The sequence below is a fragment of the Solanum verrucosum genome, unplaced genomic scaffold, assembly GCF_900185275.1.
Source record: "Solanum verrucosum unplaced genomic scaffold, falcon-dt-bn FXZP01000062.1, whole genome shotgun sequence".
In the NCBI taxonomy this organism is placed as follows: domain Eukaryota; kingdom Viridiplantae; phylum Streptophyta; class Magnoliopsida; order Solanales; family Solanaceae; genus Solanum; species Solanum verrucosum.
The window spans coordinates 3,328,599-3,342,921 of NW_026020477.1; the positions used below are offsets into that span (position 1 = coordinate 3,328,599).

Here is a 14,323-nt window from a genome sequence, read left to right on the forward strand (position 1 = left end):
TACCTATTGACTGGTTGTAATTTATCAACAAAAGTTAATACTTTTTGTGTAGGGCGTTTTGATTGCTTCGTTTAGCAAATGATTTTGGATTCTTAAAGTCATTGCACATAAGTAGACACGTACATGATCGGTTGGGTTGGAATTTTCAAATATCAATCAAATAATTATTATCGTATTTTAAAATTTATAAACCAAATCAAACTAATAAAATTTGAATTTTTCAATCTCGGGGTTTTTTGAGTTTTCAATTTATTTTGGGTTTTTCCTGATAATATATTCATGCAAACATATAATGAATATATCGATTTTGTTGAGACATTCAGAAATTTGAGAATCTGAAGTAAGGTATGAACGATACAGAAGCAATGAAATTGTTATTGGAGAAAATATTTCGTTTGTGAATTTGAAATCAGCAATTGCAGCTGAATTAGAAAGTGATGAATTGAGAAAAAAACTAGGCATAAGATACATCTTAAAAGGTTAATTCTGATACATGACTAAACACACATAATACAAAGCTGATACATGAATTATGATCCATAATCATATGTATTGTGTCATCTTTGTATTAAGTGTGTTTAGTCATGTATTCGATACATAACAATGGATATTGTATGTATCAGGTAAAAATTGATGAATTGAGGAAAAAAAATAGACATCAAATACATTGTAGAAGATAATCTGGATACATGACTAAACACACCTAATACAAATGTGATGCATGAATTTTGATACATAACTATATGTATTGTGTAAGCTTTGTATATGATACGTAAGAGTGGGTATTGTATGTATCGGTTACTAAAATATAATGAAAGTTAGCATGATTATGTATTTGATACATAACAATAAATAGGATTGTATGTATCATCTAGTTTAAAATAATTGAGGTTATGTATCAACTGTAACATTTGTACCTTGTGCACAAATAAAGTTGTAATGTATCTTATAGTTGAAACATAAATATGATACATAAGTAAACACACGAATATCAAACAAATACATTAGAAATTTGAGCCCCCCCGCCCCCCTTTTGAAGCTTTTGCAACTGGTGATTTTGCACTTGAACTGGCATCCTTTCGCAATTACGTATCAATATCCAAATCAAACTCATGAGGAACAAATTTTTTTGTTTGAGGATCTAATTAAGTAAGACTAATACTAAACGATGATAGTGAATCCATATGTATCGTTTAATTGAGTTGGAGATTAGTAAAAACTATGATATATTGGAAACAAAAAAATGATGAAGAAATTCTTCAACTTTTTTAAAAATTTGAAATTGACGAAGTTAACCGTGATTTTGGGGAAGTTAAGGATGTGTGTGGAGAGTTTGGGGGATGTATTCGAGATTAGAAAAGAGAGTGAGGAAAATAGAGAATTTTGTAATTTTTCAAATGGTAGAAAATTTTAGAAAATATAAAAAATTAAGTTATATATTCAGGAATTATTTTTTCATAAATAAATTCAATTAACATTTTCACCTAATCACAAAGTGAACGAGACCTACAGAACGCCCCGGCCCTGTCATATATTTCTATCTGGTGAGGCGTGTGAAGCAGCGGAGGGGAAGCAAGAATACCGCCGACAAATACGAAGATTGCTTGTATTGATGCTTAGAATTAGTTGCAATGGCGCACAAAATCATCTATTTTCCTGCCTTTATTCCACAGTTGCAGCGGCGGCGGTGGCGGCGGCACCTGCTAATGTATTGATGGAGTTCCTGGTAAATTCACTCGACTTCTCAACAAAAGAAGCCATTTCCACAAGAGACAAGTTAACTCGTTTGAGATACAGACACTATGACCCGCATTTGTTACTTCATCTCCTTGATGAAATGGGTATGAACAAATCACAGATCAAAACCCTTGTTTCTTCTTCTCCGCAATTGTTGTTTTGTCGTGTTGACGAAAATCTCAAACCCAAAATTAAGATTTTACAACAACTTGGCTTATCTGGGTCTCAACTTGCTACATTTCTTACAAAAAGTTCTTTTTTGAGAAGAGGTTTACATACTTGTTATAGAGCCTAATCTTGTTTATCTAAGGGATTTGTTGCCCATTCATGACCATCTACCTATAAGTCTTATTAAAGAGCCTAGGTTGCTTTCCTGTAATCTTCCTAAAGTTATGACACCCAATATATCATTGTTGCAAAATTTTGGCTTTTCAATGGCCGATATTCTCAAGGCTTTTCACAGGCATCCTAGGCTTCTGCTCAATAGTCCTGAGTGGATTGAGAAAGCAGTAAATCGACTAGAAAAGGATTTTCATATGCCTCTCAGTTCAGGGATGTTTCTTCATGGTGTTCAAGTACTTGTGTCGCTTGATGAATCCAAATTAGAAAGGAAATTACATATTTATCGGAGTTTTGGATGGTCTGATTCTGATATCTGCTTAATGGTGCAAAAACTTCCTTACTGTTTGACTTCATCAGAGGCTAAGATAAGGACTACGTTGAAGTTTTTCATGAACGAACTGGGGTATGAACCTAATTATCTGGCTTCCCGTGCACTGCTTTTAAAGCTTAGCTTAGAGAAGAGGATCATGCCAAGGAATGAAATCTTGAAATTTCTCAAGGAAAACCAGCTGGTAAAACGGTGGCCAAGTCTTTACACTGCTGTGTCATATTCTGAACTGGATTTTCAAAAGAAATATGTACTTTCTTTCAGGGAAAAGATGCCTGAGATGTATGATTTATACATGAAAAGTATAAGCTAAAGAGAAATCCTTACAGTGGAGACAATGGCTGCAGAGCGAAGAGGTTTATTCAGTTCCTTGAAAATATCTTTTTTATGCTCTTGTCAAGCATATTACTGCTTGTTTACTTTTCAATGCTGGAGATCTATTGATGCACGATGACTTTTCAAAAAATTACAGGATGACAAAAACTAGAAATTGATATCAGTTTCATTTTCTGTTCAACTGATGGTTCTTGTTTAATGACAAGAAAAGCAGTATAGAAATTCTTTCTTTTGTGTGCAAATTCAGGTTTATTCAACTCCGTGATGATTACAAGAACGCAAAGCTTGCATCAATGTTCAGCTCCTTGTGGAATTAGCTTAGTTGGATCAGAAATTACATTCTGAAGATAAGAAATCCTTTTCTGCTAGTAGCTTAGATAGATATGGTAAAGCTCTTCCATCTCATAATGGATCTTTTTATTTCTGAGCTTGAAAATAGAGGGAGGATATATTTTTGAAACCTGCAAAAGTTTCTCATGATATTTGCTATATTGATAATGATTGATGAGAAAGATATAGTTTTTTTTTGGTATAAAGAGGTATCCTTTTTGCACTTACCAAAGAATATGCATTCTTCACAACTAGTAAGATGGATAGCTAGTTGTTGTTACTTATAATGGGTAGGGTGGCAGCTGCTTTGCCCATACACCAATCGAAGCTATTTCCCCACTTAGACTTCAAGGTTATATCGAACTTCGATATTAGTGGTAGTTTTTTCCCAATTACATTCATCTTGATGATCAAGTAATAGTCTCATGGAGAATAACTAAAGAATTGACATCACCACCATGTTTTTCTCCTCATCTACCACCACCGCTTCCTCCTCCTCCTTCGCCACCGCCACAACAATTATCACCTCTTCTTCCACCATCACCATCAACACCACCGACCTTCTCCTCTGTCACAACCACTATCTCCTTAGCCAGCTCCTTCTCCACCTCATTTTCTGCCAATTTTTTTGAACAATTGATGAAGTTGCTGCAGCAACTATGCAGAAGTTGCTACAATAATTCTACTATTGTTGAAGTTGCTGCAACAATATAAGCAACTGCTGCAGTTGCTATATCAACTGTATTATCGTAATTAGTATTACCATAGTTGCAACAACTATTGCAATTGTTGTAACAATTATCATAATTGCTTGATTTTCTACATTTATTTATTGTATTTGTTAAATCTACTAGATGACTGCATCCTATAATTTATTATTACTCCCTTGGATAATGACTTTGTATGATGATTCATAACCAGAGGTGTATATGATGTTAGGCATAAATGCCTCAAGTTTGGCTTCGCAAATTAAACTTCAGAGTTCAGACGTATATCTCGAAAGCTTAACCTTGGCAAACCAAACTTTTGATGCGCGTGTCGGAATTTCACAAGAAATATGCTAAACTTGAGATAAAATTTGACGTGAATTTTGTAATTATAATCACAAATGGCTAAACTTGCAAACTTAGGTTGGGATCGACCTCAACTCATGGTATGGAGGCAACAGAAAATGATTTTTTTTCTCTCCTCTCCTCTCATAACTGCCTTTAACAGACACTTTGGTTGAGGAGGTTCACACTCCACCTTATGGAGCCATCGGAAAGCTTATTTACAGTGTGTACTATGGCACAAGCACCTGCTCCAGGAAGAAGAACCACCAACAATGAAGGAATTACAGAGAAAATAACTTAATTATGCCAACAATCCACAAAATTTGATCCCAATTTAAGGAGAATATCGTGATCAAAGGTCCCTTTAAATGGGGTTTATGATAATTACACCATGTTCATTGATATCACCAACAAGGTTGACTTCTAGGCTTTTTGGTTCAAGCATGTAATTGATATTGACGCCATACAAATTTGCATTGATGTAAAGTCCACATACATTCTATCTTCTCAAGACAACTTGTAAAATTACATTAAATATGTAATTATTAGAGCAACTTTCACATATAGCAAACACAAAAATCATATTTGTATATTATAGATATAGTTTGCATAATTGCGCTTTATAGCAAACTTTATGTTTGTTATGACTATTTCGCTATACATATATACAAAACAAGCTGGCTATTTCGCTATACATAGATACAAAAAAAGCAATTGTATAATCTGTTTCGGTATACATATACAAAAGAATCAATTGTATAATATGTGTTTGTATAAAGCGAGAAAGAGAGAAAGACAAAAGAAAATTGGGCAGGGGAAGATCGTATTTGTAAAATCATAAGTGTATAGGACGAAAATATATGCATTTGTATTTGTATATACAATTTTCTCTCGCTTTATACAAACACAAACACAATGTATACATTTGTGTTTGTATAAAGTGAGAGAGGCGAGTGAGAGTGGCGAGCGAGATCTGGGAGAGTGACGAGCGAGATCTGGAAGAGGGGAACGAAAATATATGTATATATACAATTTTATCTCGTTTTATACAAACACAAATACATTTTACACATTTGTGTTTGTATAAAAGCGAGAGAGGCGAGCGAGACTGCCCATCGAGAACGAGAGTGACGAGCAAGATTCACCAGGGAGAGAGGCGAAATAGCAACAATTTGCTATGGGGTACAATTAAATCAAATTATGGTTATAGCATTTAATTTGAATTAATAGTTTGCTATTATATACATTTTTTGTTGTAAAACTAAAGCAAAACAAGACAAGAAATATAGAAGATGAAAGCAATAGAAATAGGGAGACAAGAGATAAGAGCTTTTCTTATTATTCCAAGTCTTCAAGTCTATACAATATGAACCCTTATGTCTCTATTTCTAGTGTAACATAGAGGCATACAAAAGGTTAGTCATAAACATGACATTAACATGAATATAATGGGGGAGGTTATGGAAGTGAAAGGTTACACGAATAATGGTTATAAAGGTGGAGGTTATGGAGGTTATGGTTATCTTCATAATGGAGGAAAGTAATGGGGTAACTTCTTAATGTAGTGGACATCCACAATATATTATTTTATAGCACTCCCCCTTGGATATCCATAGATAATATGCCTCGTTATAACCTTAATAGGAAAAAACCCTCTGGGAAAAAATCCTAGTGAAGAAAAAAGAGTACACATATCTTTTAATACGGTTTGAATGTTGCCTCATTAAAAACCTTACCAGGAAAATCCAATTGGAATAAAATCATGGTTAAGGAAAAGAGTACAACGCGTAATTTTCTCCCCTCGATAAAAACTTTACTTGATATCTCGGGGATGATGCATTCCAATCTTACATCACAACTTCTCAAATATGGATGTTGACAATCCTTAGTGAATAAGTTTACAAGATTATCACTTGAATGGGTCTTTGAACGTCTATCTCACCATTTTGTTGAAGATCACGTGTGAAAACAACTTTTGGTGAAATATACTTTGTCTGATCTCCTTTGATTGTATCCTCCCTTCAATTGAGCTATATATCATTTTTGTATATGGTTATCCTTTTCAAAAGAAAATCACATATTTTCTAAATATGAAAGATCATGATTCCAACCAAACACACTCCCGACTTTCTTTATAGATCAATATTATTTCTGCATGATTTGATTCTTTGAATGCCAAGATTTTGTTGTGCCTCTATATATAAATAAATAGTCCATTTGTGATCGAGCTTTATGCAGATCAAATAAATATTCTGCATCTACATAATCAAATTATTTTTGACATGGAGATTGATCATTTCAATTCTATTGAAGCTCGTCTTTTCTTCGCAAAGAAAATCACATATCTTCTATGTGTTGAGTCAATTGCTTTGTTAGTTTCTTATCATAACTTGAATGATAATATGACAATCCTTTCACATAACTTTCGTTATGTATATCAAATAAGCATTTGCATAACCATCAATCTATAAGTGTACCAATTGCACTAATACACGACATTTTAAATCATTTTCATGATATCAAAAAGATTATTTCTTTGTGTTAAGCAGTCTCAAAACCATTGGGTATTCAATGGAATTGCTTTAAGACCTTTTAAATTCTTCAAGGATTTTCTTATAACCTTCATCGTTTAGTTAGACATGATAATCATTCATTATGCATATTCAAATATTTCATCTATTTTCAGACTGAAACAAGTCTCATTGCATCCACCACTGGAGAATATATCTCCATTTAATAATGTCAGGATTTTTGCGAAAACCCTTTATGCCTCGAGGCACAAACCACACTTTATATCTTACGGTTATACTTTCGCACAATAATTCATTTGTACCACACTGACATTATATTTTGATCCATGAACTACAAGATCAAAAACATCACTTTTCTAAGTGAAACAAAATATACTTGAATAGTGCCAATCATTTATCTGTCCACACTATATGACAAATTCGAATAAGATCCTCATAACCATTTATAACATTGAGTGCTACTTCATATCAAAGATATCGTCGACAATCTTTTTGATATCGATTCCAACACGACATAACTTATAGAGATCTCTTCATTTTTCATCACTTTCAGGTACCTGAACCTTTGCCAAGGTTTTATGAAGTGTTATGTCATAGTGCTCTTTCAAAGCACTTGCATCATTATCATGACCATTTTGATGATTTGCTCCTCTCCTTCCTCAAGGAGTTTTACGTTTGAAATCGATTGGTCTATCACGCTCGTACCATAGACTCTGTCCTTCAAGGACTATTTATTGGAGCATTTGCGGCTTAATTAAAATATTGGGTCAGCAAATACATCTGGCAAATTATTTGCAACATTTTGCAAATGAATTATCTCTTGAACTTCAAGTTCATTTTTTTTAACGAGGATCTAGATAATTCACCCCACACATAATTTTCAGCTGCTAAACATATCTCCCCCTAATGTTAGGAAATCTAACATTTACCCCCAACCTCATTCAGGGATCCATCTTTGTGTGTGGTGGAGCAATAAAATCATATTTGCACACATCAAATTTTAAATGGAAATTATTTGGTTCCTGACCCTGAACCAATTGTGATGGGAGAACCTTGTTGGCTTGATGCATACATGTTGAACAAACTCATCTCACACCAAATTTTATTTGAGAGATTTGTTCTCACAATCAATGGTCTAGCTATAATTAGAGGCAAACCATTTCTGCTAAACCAACCAATATTATCAACATAATTTTATAGTTTGAAACTGTGCTCTTAATTTAATAATTCGAGCAAACAACCTTACAAAAATCAAATTGTAAGTTGATACAAATGCACCTGTGACCATACCATAAATGCATCTATTAAATCATAATAGTAAGCGATCCACATGACAGGTGAACGGGCCCATATTCACCTTTTTATATGTTCCAAATAATTTCAGGGGGTACAATCCCAACCTTAGCTGGTACAATGATCATTTTATCATGAGAACAAGCAACACAAGAGAATTCTTGAAGAATCTTTTATTTCTTCAAACATATAGCCACGTGAGTTCTCAATTTTATTTTGCATCACGTTTGAACTGGAACCAACCGATTATGCTAACTGATATTTATTCTAGTAAACTTCTAGTTTACTTTTGCATGTGATTCCTTCATCATGCCCATATTTTATTCAACAAACAAAAAAAAGGCGGGTAACCTTTTATGTAAATATTCATAACCCACTTTGATTGTAGTAATCAGAAGATATTTAATCTCTCAATAATTTACGGTCTCAATATAATAATTTTTTTTTCAATTCCTCCGAAACTTAAAAAGTTTCTTTTGAGACTTACTACAACCTCAATATTATGAACTATTTCATTTTATGGATAGTAACAAATTAATCCTTCTGAAACTTTCAATTAATTTTGTGTACTACAACAAATTTCACAACACCATTTTTATGGTGACCATCTCCTTCAAGTAGAAAATTATTATCATTGTCATGGTTAAAATTATTACTGCAAGACTTATTTCTTGACAACCAATAACAAATTTGTGTTACACACAATAATATTTATTTTGGTCATGGTCACAACCTTTATAGGAAAGAATTATTTCTTTCTTTTGTCCTTCAATAGTTCATAATATAATATACCACAATATTTGGGTAGTACTTAAAGTATATGACTAAATGACCATTTATGTCAAAATATTTCTTTTTAATCTCTCAAACCTCCCGTAGAGGTGAGAAGTGACATTTATCCAACAATACATGAACATGTTCTTATCCATATGAACACAAGTCACATTTTCTTTAAGAAATAGACCATAGCCATTTGAACATGCACCTTAAATTTTTATTAGAAACTCATTGTCATGATTTTGCATTTATCAAATTTATGTGACTCACCTCAACATCACTTTAAGAGGTCAAATGTACCAGATGTACTACCACTTTGTATTCCTTTATTTTGATGGAGGATTTACAAAACTTTTCAAATTGGGTTGCACCAACAACAATGTGGCAAATAACTTTTGAAGGATCATCTTAAGAACCCATATTGTCCTTTCTTTTAATTACCATAATGATGACCATTAACATTTTACCACGCCCATATTCATACATTAAATCACTTGTCATCTTTCAGACATATTGTACACTGCTACCACATTCACATAAGAGAATGGAGCGAATCAATTGGGCAAATTTCATGACTTTCAGTTAAATGTATACAACTTTATGTTTTAGTCATCATCATATCATCACTATAGTGCATTAGGAGTTAAACCCCATGTCTTACCCATTTAAAGACGTCTTTGGTCATAAATCAATGGGACTTGAACCCAACTTCTTATTATCATGGTGCACCGGGACTTTAACTCGATGTCTTACCCACTTGGTGCGGTGAAACTTGAATTCACCGTCTTACCCTCAATGAATGTCTTGATAAACCAAATATGTTACCAAAAAATATAATTATCGAAAACCATAAATATCATCTGAATTTGACTTAAAGCATTAGAAAATGGAACAAGACCAATTAATTAGAACAACATATTGAAATCATATAAAAGTCTCAAGTTAAAATAAATTAAAACCTTTTAACATTCATTCTCAATGTTGTTACGAAGATTAACATAATTTACTAACCATTTTAAAATAACCTCAAAATAAACTTTGTTAGTACAAATAATATATTAATAACTCAACAAGTAAATGTTTAGATAAAAAAATAAAGAGGTGCAAAAGTAACCAATAATGATAATCCAATCAATATGCATATGCCACATAACTCAATAACTTATCTTTTAATAAAACAAGATCATAAAGAACAATTTCTTTACAAATTATTAACTTACAAAACTAATTTTACTTTTTAAATATATAAGTGATCAAACTGTTGGACTCATATAATTTTGAGATGGTAAGAAAACTAACAATGCATAATCAAAAGTAAAATATAAAATAGATTATATAGTAATTTATCTTGTTTCAGAGAGAAAAATAAACACAAATATTTTTACCTCCTTTATATTTACTTTGCTTCAATCCTTCAATAGTAGAACAATCGTGCTAATAACGTGTTGTAAAACTAAAGCAATATAAGACAAGAAATATAGAAGATGAAAGCAATAGAAATAAGGAGACAAGAGATAAGAGCTTTTCTTATTATTCCAAGTCTTCAAGTCTATACAATATGAACCCTTATGCCTCTATTTATAATGTAACATAGAGGCATACAAAAGGTTAGTCATAAACATGACATTAACATGAATATAATGGGGGAGGTTATGGACGTGAAAGGTAACAAGAATAATGGTTATAAAGAGTTATAAAGGTGGAGGTTATAGTTATCTTCATAATGGAGGAAAGTAATGGAGTAACTTTTTGATGTAGTTGACATCCACAATATATTATTTTATAACAATTTTTCCATTATTATTGTTATTTGAGATAGTGAAAATATAAGGTATTATTTTAAAGGGAAAAGGGTAAAAAATGTCTTAAACTATGTGAAAGGAACAAAAATGTCATCCATTTATAGTTTGGTCCAAAAATATCCTTTTCGTCAATACCTTTGTCCAAAAATGCCCTTATTATTATTTTGGGTAAAAAATGCTTAGTTTTTCAAATAAATATATTATTTATTTTCTTTTTAACACATTCTATTTCTAATAATATTTTTTTAAATTTAGCAACTGTTTATCTTACTTCAATTCAGAAAAAATAAAAAAATGAAAATATTTCTTATTTTATTATAATTATATTTTATCGTTATATAAATATAAATTAATGATGGATATATTATGATCTTATATATATGACATATATTATCTGTCGAAAGGGTACATGAAGTTATTCTATTTTAATTGATAATATGAGATTAAGAACAAAAAAAATATTTCATGCATTTTTATTTTAAAAGTGATTTTAAAAGAAAGAAAATAAGAATATGGTTATTTTATAATAATTTAATTAAGAAGAAATGTGTTTAAAAAGAAAAAATAATATACTTATTCAGAAAAGGGCATGTTTGACCAATTTTTCCTATTTTAAAAGGAGGGTGTTTACTAACTAGTTGTAGTTTGTCAGCAAAAGGTACCGCTTTTTTTTGTAGGGCGTTGTGATTGCTTCCTTTAACAAATGATTTTGGATTCTTAACGTCATTGCACATAAGCAGACACTCTCAATTGGTTGTTTGCTCCCGCAATCTTCGAATGATACTCTTAACAATGAAAACACTTGTAGCAGCAGTGCTATTGAGAAGAAAATCGAAATTAGTTATTCACACACAAAAAAATGGAAAATAGTAGGAAAAATTATATAACAAGGCAAACATATGATATGTCTTTACGATAAACCACTATAGTTTAAAAAATTATAATTTATAGTTATATGTAGGGTTTTATAGCAAATTTATCTCTTCTATCTCCCTCTCACCCTCACAGTGATGATCCAGGTGTATATAATTATTTTTTGTATTTCATAGAATGCATTTGTTTTGAATTGTATTTTGTATTTCTTTTGTTAGAAGAAAAATAACATAGAAATTCAAAGCTTTAAGGCATGAAAGATCACAATCTTTCAAGAGTTATTGCATGTATATTCTTTTAGGGATGACAAACAATTCTCTATCAAGATACAACAAAGCTTGAAACATATATGCAATTGAATTCGCTACTTCTGGGAATGCTTCGTATTTATAGAATTTAAGAGATGATTTTTCATAATAGTCATGTTCTTTCATGAACATAGATGACTTTTCATAATAGTCATGTTCTTTCACGACTTTTCATAATAGTCATGTTCTTTCATGTACAATTGACTTTTCATGAAAGAGACTCATTTTCTGAACAATTACAATCTTTAGTTGCTCTCTTTTGAAAAGACGCTACTCCCTATCTGAACATACAAAAGTTTTTGTTTCATTTAAAATTTAAATATTAAATTCAAATTTTAAATAAACAATTTGTTCAAAAGAAATTACGGAAAAAAAATCTTTAAATTCAATTAAAGATCCGACCTGGCCCGCGCCCAAGTCCAAGTCATTTAGATATATATTATCAATATATATAAGTAGATTTACTCTATTAAATAGACTAAATGGGCTAGGCCTTAAAAGAACCTAAAAATGGCTTCTACCACCAATGTGGGAATTTCGCCACTATTCTAACAATCCCCCACTAGTTTGTAATGTGTCTCATAATATCACGTATATCGAAAAATATCTTATCTAGATTTGAACTTTCCGTTAGTGTAAATACTTTCAAGTTAGATGAAGATGTTGGTATCCTAAGATTTGAACCACATCTCTTTTTGTCAAACCAAAAGTATCACACACATACTATTTTAAAGTAGCAAAATAATCCAATATTATGCTTTAGCATGTTTACAGACGTGTGCGTATCCAAATTCATGGATATTTACAAGATCAACTCTTTAAATCTTTGCTCGAAGCGGCACCACCTCAATATTCATATAGGTGAAAATAGACTATGGCCCTGTTACTATAGGCATTTGTCAATCTCACTACGAATTAATTCATCCTCTTTCTTGTAACAATATGCACTTTAAAATTTGTGATTATGACCTTGTTATTACAGACATTTAACAACTTCTAAACTCCTCCCATAACAGTAAATAGTACACCGGAATCAAGAATTTTAGTGAGGAGACCCATGCTTAAACAACACAAATAACTTGTTATTACCCATTGAACTTATATTTTCAGAGTGTATAATAACTCAAAGTTGGATTTCTGATATTTGCGTTCAATTTAAGAGCTTTAATCCCATTAACATCACTAGTTTGTTGTACTGCACCTTTATTTAATGCTTTTGTAAATGGATCAGCCAAATTTTTATTTAATCTCTCATACACTATAGTTATAATTCCGTTGGTAGCTGACTCTCTTATATAAGCATGCCTTAAGCTTATATATCTCGATTTTCCATTATACATTTTATTATGAGCTACGCACATAGTAGTCTCACTATCGCAGAATATGGAAATGGTTGGCATAGGTTGTTGCCACAACTTTATATCTAGTAACATGTTTCTCATACATTCCACTTCTTTTCCAGCAGCTGGTAATACAATAAATTCATATTCGATTGTGGAATGGAAAATGCAGGTTTGTTTCTTAGATACCCAACTAATGGAACCTCCCCCAAAGTAAATATCCAATCTGAAGTAGCCTTAGTAACATTTATACTTGTAATCCAACTTGCATCAAAATATCCTTCTAATACGATAGGAAAACCACTATAACAGATGCCCAAATGTTTTATCTTCTTTAAATATTCAAGTACTCCAATTATATCTTTCTAATGAATGCTACTTGGATTTCTTGTAAACCTTGAAAGTTTACCAACGACAAATGCTATATTAGGCCTGGTGCATTGGATACATTAAACTGCCAATTGCACTTGCATACTATAACTGAGCCATTGTTCTTCCATTATTTTCTGTAAGCTTTATACTTGAAACAAATGGAGTATTAGATTCTGTAACATCTCTCTAATTCAAAGAACTAGAAAGTGTTAGAATTGAAAATAGTCTTTTTAGGAAAGAATGAAAAATCTGGAAATTTGTTAATTTATGTTAAGTTTGAGTTTTTGGTCAACTTAAAACGACCATAACTCCTAGCTCAGGATCATTTAGGTGTGCTTCCAGATACCGTAGGAACAATGTTGGAATTATATTTCCAACGCCGCCAAGTTTGCGCGATTCCGAGTTCGTATGAGTGAATATGCCCATTTGAAGTTGGGCTGTTCAAATAAGGAAAGTCTAAACCGGATTTTGGAAGGGTATTTTGGTCTTTACCATACCCAACTAAATTAATTCATTTTTGGTAATTACTTAAGGGTCTAAACTGAACTTGGTCAGTTTACGCTTTTGAAAACTAAGTTATGGTTTTGAGAGAAGAGAAAAGAAGAGGAGAAAAGAGGAGAAGTAACAGGAATCGTCAAGTTCTTCAAGAATATTCGCTTGTGGATTACGTCAAGGGGTGATCCCTACGAGGTATGTGAGGCTTTCATAACGTTGGGTACGTTCACTCACGTGCCAAACATGTTTATCTCAGCGTGAATTTGTCCTAAAAGGGTTGAAAGTTTGATGTTCTTGATTTGTATTCTTGAATTTGATGTCATTCTTGAGTTAGGCTCTTAGATACATTTGTTGGGTATATAAATCTAAAGAAATTTTTTGGAAAAGAACCGATTTTAGGTGAATTG

At 32.0% G+C, this 14,323-nt stretch overlaps 1 pseudogene; it reads left to right on the forward strand.

Moving 5' to 3' along the window:
* Positions 1-1,612: 1,612 nt before the first annotated feature.
* On the forward strand, positions 1,613-2,720 carry LOC125809239 (uncharacterized; annotated as a pseudogene).
* Positions 2,721-14,323: the final 11,603 nt, after the last annotated feature.